A 5582-nucleotide genomic window follows, 5' to 3' on the forward strand; every position below is an offset into this window, starting at 1 on the left:
TCCTTTGCAGTTCTCCTCTTCCATGATTTTCAATGGTTTCTTATGATTTTTCTGCTGTTCAAAATCTTATCACATGGTCAATATCATTCTTTTATTTGATTACTTACAGAAAAGGGGTCTTGAATGCAAGGTCACATAGCTGACTTGCAAGAGTTACTTATATATTCAATAAATATTTACTGAGTACTACTCTGTGCCCAGCATTGTGCTGGGGGACCAATAAGCACTGAATGAGATGGGGTTGCAGATTAGGACCACACAGTCCTTTCCTAGGAATTCAAGTGAGAGTTTCAAGTTTCAGGAGAGTTGAGGTCTGTGTTTGATGGCTGAGCACACATTAGGCAGAGTTAAGAAATGACAGGCAGGGGAGGATGGGGCTCTGGTGCATAAGAGGTAAGTGAAGGACATTCAAGACAGTGAAGCCATGTGCTATTGGGAATGCAAATTGTGTTTGTCAGCTTGCCAGTCATTGGACATCCCTGCAGCACAAAGGAAAGAGGGACTGAGCAAAGATAGACCTTGAAGTTGATGCAGAGAAGTTCCGGAAGAGCCAGTCAGAGCAGTGTGGAATTTATCTTGAGGACAAGGAAGAGTTTCAGTGTGCATGATCAGATTTGCATTTAGAATAATAATTAATTTAAAAGCAACTGTCTTATGAGAAAGGTATTAAGAGGGTGAGGTGGAGATCAGACATTTATAAATTCACTCCTTCTGAGCAAGTTAACCTTGTGTTTTAGGTATGTATCTTAGTCTCAATCTCAGGAAAGCCAAAACTTACTTTTTATAGCTCATACAATTGGTATTCTTATATTTGTATTTCTGTAGTCTGGAAAAATATTAACTGAAGTCATTGGTAGAGTTTGAATTTTTCCCCAGTGCTTCAGTGTTGGGCCACAGTCCCCAAATTTATAGCACACCATGATGTCACAGGCAGAAGATATGTGGACAGTAATCATTTGTTTATCCAGATATTGAAATCTCCTCCTTGCAGTTCCTGCAGGTTCAGCAGTCAGACTTGTTGACTGGGGCTGGTTGCTGAGGTCCTGTGTCAAGGGCTTCCAGTCCCTTGTCATTCTTCTGCAGAGCTGCTACACCTGATGACAGTGAGTGGCTACCTGTGCTCAGTCCTCTTACCACACCTCTCCTCTCTTCAGCCAGCCTGAGGCTAACTTTTTCATCCTGAATTTTTATTCCACTCTGCTTTTTCTGTCCTTCCTATCTTTCTTCTTCTATCCTTCCTAATATCAGCAGACCTTTTCAGTTCTCCTAAGCATTCAGGCTATTGATAAACAAAAGCCAGAACGAATTAACTGGACCTGTGCTTTTCCACATGGCATGTACCTCCTCAGAGACCATGAGCTACAAGTGCTGATAGCCCACCTGAATTGTGATAAAAGTTAAGGAAGGGAAACAGAAAGGAAGAAAAACCCAAACGAAACAGAGTACATATTTCAAAGCTTCACCTGCTTTTCACACTGTTTCCTGCCTTGCTTTCTCAATTGCATCTGTTTAATTTCTCAATTTAGTCCCCATTTTTATTTATTTATCTAATTCTTAATAAAAATAAGAGCTCTTATTTATTTAATAGGAGCTCTCCTCTGTGCAGACCACTGCACTGGCCTCTTCATGTGCTGCATCAATTTGCTGGTCTTCTCTCCCCACCACAAGCTATGCCCAAGACCCCAACAACCCCAGGCCTGCAGAAGTTCACTTGAACATCAGGCCTACAGGGCAGGTTACACTGTATAGACCTCACTGCTCGCCCAAGCTTTCTTAATTTCTTCATTGTTCAGTGAGAAGATTGTACTGTGTCGTATCAAACGTGCTCTCTAATTTTGAAAATGTTAGGGTTCTTGGGGCACCTGGGTGGCTTAGTGGTTGAGCATCTACCTTTGGCTCAGGGTGTGATTCTGGGGTCTGGGATCGAGTCCCACATCAGGCTCCTTGCAGGAAGCCTGCTTTTCCCTCTGCCTATGTCTCTGCCTCTCTGTGTCTCTCGTGAGTAAATAAATAAATTATATTTTAAAAAATGTTAGGATTCTAGGACTCTCTTTTTAATTATTTCCCCACTGACACTAGAGACTCTTTTCTCCTGCCTACTCCATTTATTGTGTCCTGGCAAGTGTGAGAATCTAGACGTGTAAATTTCTCCATTCACTCCCTCATTTGGCAGAGAGATGTGCTCAATGTCTTGAGTGGAGGCCTGAGTGGGAGCCTCTAAAACTACATGGTGAGAAGTTCTATGGGATTGTTGCTGCTATAGCTCATTTACTTTATGAATCAAATAAGCCTTTGCAACCCATCTGAAGTTTAGCTGAAATATGGCTTTCTATGGAGAAATGAGTCTGTGTTCTGAATCACCACACTACATCTAGAACTGCCTATATTTAAGATTCTCTGAACATTTCTGTGGATTTAATAATCATCTCACCTGTGTTCCCTGCCAGGGATGAGAACTCTATTATTTTTGCAGCTACTGAATATGTTTTATTTCTTTTCCTTTTTCAGTGGAACGTCCAACAAAGTCGATCAGTTTTACAGTGTAGAGTGTTACTTTTTGAGAACAAGATAGCAAGATCCACAAAAAAAAGTTTTCACACCCTTTGGTTTAGCACTCTCATTTCTAAAAATCTATCCTAAGAAAATAATTCCAATATAAGAAAAGCTGTATTTATCAAGAAGTTTATTAAAATATGTTTATTAAAATAACAAATAAAAGACCATAACTTTGTTAGCAATTTCCCAAAATAAGATAATAGGGTAATGGTCAGATAAAATATGGCCCTTACTTAATGATATATTGTGAAATCATAACAATAATGCTTTAGAAAACAGTGATACCATGCAAGGTCTGAAGTTACATTCATGATATGAAACAGTTAAATTTTAATTTTAAAAACACAGTTAAAAAATAAACTGATGGGTCCCTTTAAGGTAATGAGATTATTATGTTTTCCTCTGTATTTCTAGATATTTCTGTATTATATTTATAATTAAATAAAAATATTGTTAAAAATATTATAATCAACCAATATTCACAAAATATTGAAATAACAGAACTGATTTCTTTGACTAGAGAGGACATTTGGGGATAAGCAATTATAGAGAAGTATCACAGAAATGTTCAATCCTTATTTGATGTGCCTATTCCTATCATTGCTAAAGTAGTGAATCAATAAACAAACATAAGGTAATAAGTCACTAAGGCTATGGTTTTATAAGTTTTATCATTGATTAAAATAGGGGTGATTGAGGGACACCTGGGTGGCTCAGTGGTTGAGCATCTGCCTTTTTGGCTCAGAGTGTGATCCAGGTCTGGGGATCAAGTCCCGCATCAGGCTACCTGCAGGGAGCCTGCTTCTCCGTCTGCCTGTATCTCTGCCTCTCTCTCTGTGTCTCTCATGAATAAATAAATAAATACATTTTAAAAATAGGAGTGATTGTAACAAATCCATTAGTACTAAGATTTTAGTACCAATTATTGCTATTACTATTAATAGTAATACTATTATTATATTATTTAGAAATTAATAGTAACAACTGAATAGGTATAAAGATAGGTCTATTTTCCTTTCAGACAAATAATAAAATAATATTAATAACCATTTAAAATTAGCAGAAGTGGGGGATCCCTGGGTGGCTCAGCAGTTTAGTGCCTGCCTTCGGCCAACAGTGTAATCCTAAAGTCCTGGGATTGAGTCCCACGTCAGGCTCCCTGCATGGAGCCTGCTTCTCTCTCTGCCTCTCTCTCCCTGTGTCTCTCATGAATAAATAAATGCAAATTTTTAAAAAATAAAAAAATAAAAATAAAATTAGCAGAAGTAGTTAGATTTATTCAGTGAGAATATTACCTTTCCTTCTGTACATGAGAGTGTCCATGGGTGTGTGTACCATTGGAGATATCTTGTAAGAGTTAGCCATATATAAGGGTTTGATATAATAAGGCATCTGTGAAGTCCTATAAGACAGCAAATACTCTTTTCAAGTAAGAAATTTAACATACATTTTCTCAAATTACAGTTCTGTGGCTTCTGAACTGAGAGATCTGGGATAAGTCACTGGATCTGCCTGAGTCTCAAGTTCTTGCAAAATTAGAGTAAGGATACCCTACTCTCTATTGCAAGAACTAAATGAGATAATAACTATTTCCTGGCGAGAAGTAATTCTGTAATAGTTAACTTATCTCTTGAAAAGGCAGCAGAGCATGTTGGTTGAAAGCACAAATGCTGGAGCAAACTTGGCTCTGAAACCCACCTCTGTCACTTATGAGCTTTGTGCCCTTAGGCAGATGACTTAATGTCAGTGTACCATTTCCTCCTCTGTGAATATGAACATGTGATAATATGAGCACTGTCCTCATAGAGTTGTTAAAATTAAATAAATACACCCATATAAAGTACCTATGGCAGTTCCCAGGACTAAGCAAGTACTCAGCGGGTGTGTATTCTTATCAATATTCTATAGGTGAGATAAGGTAAAGAGAACCAGTATTTATCAAATATATTATACATGAACTATTATTTTAAACCCTCTGTTTATATCATCTCAATAACCCTCACTGCAATCCTGAGGGGTGAGAATTTCTTTCACTATTTTGCAGACCAGGAAATAGAGTCAAAGAAAACTCTCTAGTATAATCAAGCACCTGTCCAATTGTTGAAGTCCTCTCTCCCGTTTCTCTTGTTGTTAGATTGGTTCTCCTCCTAAAGGTAGATACTGCGTGAGTTAGTTGATTTATTTACCATGTTTTCACAGTCTATTTCATGAGACATGCTAGATTTCATTGGAAAAATCTTTGGTTTTATGCCCTTGTGTGATGTGTATTTACAATATCCAAACACCTGAAAGCCCATGAAAAGGCACAGAAAGGAAGGGTGGATTTATTAATGACAAACCAAATCTATGTAGAGCACTGCTACCTGCTCAAAATGCTAAATGAAATAATTTAAATAATTTGTTTCTTTATTTTGAGGGGCATTATGTGCGAGGTGCAGTTCTTGTGCTGAAGGTACGAGGCAAGCCAAAAGGAATGATCTCTCCTTCAATAAATTTACAGTCCATTTTTAGAGACAGATATTTAAAAAACTAAATGGAAATATAGATATATAAGTTGTGATATTTTCTATAAGAAGAAAAATCAGGTACAATAGGAAAAAACATCTCTGTGAACTGAGGGTAATAAAATTTTGATAGGAGTAGAGGAAGGTTTCTCTGTGGAGGTGACATTTAAATTGAAATCTAAGGGGTGAAGGGAAGGCAGCCCCGAGAAGGTGCAGGGAAGTAAAAGTAAAAGAGATGTCTCTGTTGCCTGGACAATTAGAATAACAGAGAAATACAATTCAGTGGAGTTATATTTTGGCTGAAGTTGGAGCAAGTAGAAATCACATGTGGTCTAAATTACTCTTAGAAATTTGTTAAATAGCCTGAGTAGAATACTATATATAGTTATTGCACAGTAATTGTTATGCCTATTAAGACTGGGTCTAAATGCATGTATCCCATCATTCAAATCATCATGTCTTAAAAACAAATAACAAATGCCTATATCCTTGTGGCAGGGTGAAAAATTCTAAACTTTTCTC

Source organism: Vulpes vulpes, chromosome 12, assembly GCF_048418805.1.
Source record: "Vulpes vulpes isolate BD-2025 chromosome 12, VulVul3, whole genome shotgun sequence".
In the NCBI taxonomy this organism is placed as follows: Eukaryota; Metazoa; Chordata; class Mammalia; order Carnivora; family Canidae; genus Vulpes; species Vulpes vulpes.